Source organism: Suncus etruscus, chromosome X, assembly GCF_024139225.1.
Source record: "Suncus etruscus isolate mSunEtr1 chromosome X, mSunEtr1.pri.cur, whole genome shotgun sequence".
NCBI classification, from domain to species: domain Eukaryota; kingdom Metazoa; phylum Chordata; class Mammalia; order Eulipotyphla; family Soricidae; genus Suncus; species Suncus etruscus.
In genome coordinates this window covers 70,641,997-70,643,247 of record NC_064868.1, presented here as the reverse complement: position 1 = coordinate 70,643,247, position 1,251 = coordinate 70,641,997, and the positions used below count along the sequence as shown (strand labels likewise).

The 1,251-nt window shown below is 35.2% G+C and overlaps 1 non-coding gene across 1 annotated transcript; it reads right to left on the bottom strand.

Annotated features, from left to right (window-relative positions):
- Window positions 1-909: 909 nt before the first annotated feature.
- Window positions 910-1,016, bottom strand: LOC126000099 (U6 spliceosomal RNA). Its single transcript, XR_007492465.1, has one exon. It is a non-coding gene; the product is annotated as a U6 spliceosomal RNA (small nuclear RNA).
- Between the last annotated feature and the right edge of the window lie 235 nt (window positions 1,017-1,251).

The following is a 1,251-nucleotide window of genomic DNA, read 5'->3' as shown; positions in this document are numbered from 1 at the left end:
AAGATTTAGTGTCCCAAAACTCCTATTTACTGAGTATAATGATCAACTTAGAATAGATATTTTCAACTAGCTAAGTCCATATACTACTGAAAACTATATTTAAAGCTGTATGTTAGGAGTGAATGAAGGGTATACATGAAGTATTCAGAAGAGAAAAACTATACTTACCAACATATTTTTAAAAATTGCCCTTTCCACTTTTCTTTGTTGTTGTGGTGACCTGGGATTGCATACTTGAATTCATTGCTTGAGTAATCAGTTGTGGTACTCCCTAATGGTTGTGTATAGGTTGTTGACAGTTAGTGGGGTATTTTATTCACTAGGAGTCATTTGGTTATGGTACTTACAAACTCTTAGTTGTGATGCTTGCCAGTGGTCACACATAGTAGTTGTGGTGTTATACTTTGTTGTAAATCCTGGATACCTAATAGACTCATTAACTCCAGGATAGCTCATGGCATATGGTATAATTCCAGTAGCTATCAGGCTTAGGTCTGCAAAGCAGATGTTTTTTACTGAGCTAACATGGGTATGGGTTTTCTTACCAAAACTTTTGTTTATTTGTTGATTTGTTTTCAGCCACACCCAGTGATTCACAGGGGTTACTCCTGGCTATGTGCTCAGACATTGCTCCTGGCTTGGGGATCATATGGGACAATGGGGGATCGAACCGCGGTCTGTTCTAGGCTAGTGTGCGCAAGGCAGATGCCTTACTGCTTGCACCATTGCTCTGGCTTCATTACCAACATTTTTAGTTGGAAATATAATACACTATATTATTAGAATCACTGGAACAGAGGTATATATTTATACTGAGATGACTTATTTTCCTTGAATAAAAATTAATAGCCATAAAAATAAAAAACTGCAAAAAATTGATCCATTTATTTAAAAATCTTTTTTTTATTAAAAAATATGGAACGCTTCACGAATTTGCGTGTCATCCTTGCGCAGGGGCCATGCTAATCTTCTCTGTATCGTTCCAATTTTAGTATATGTGCTGCCGAAGCGAGCACATTATTTAAAAATCTTCCATAGACTTCTCTGAGCAAAATCTTTATAACCTTTCTACATATATGTGAATATATATATGTAATTTGAAAACAAAAGGTTGCTAAACACTCTTACACTGAGCTCTATATGAGTCTAGAGCATCGAAGTTCCTTTTCCATAGAGTTTTCTGAATAAAAACATTAGAACATTTCTGAAGATATACATAATTTAAAGCAAGTTGCTAAACATTCTTACATC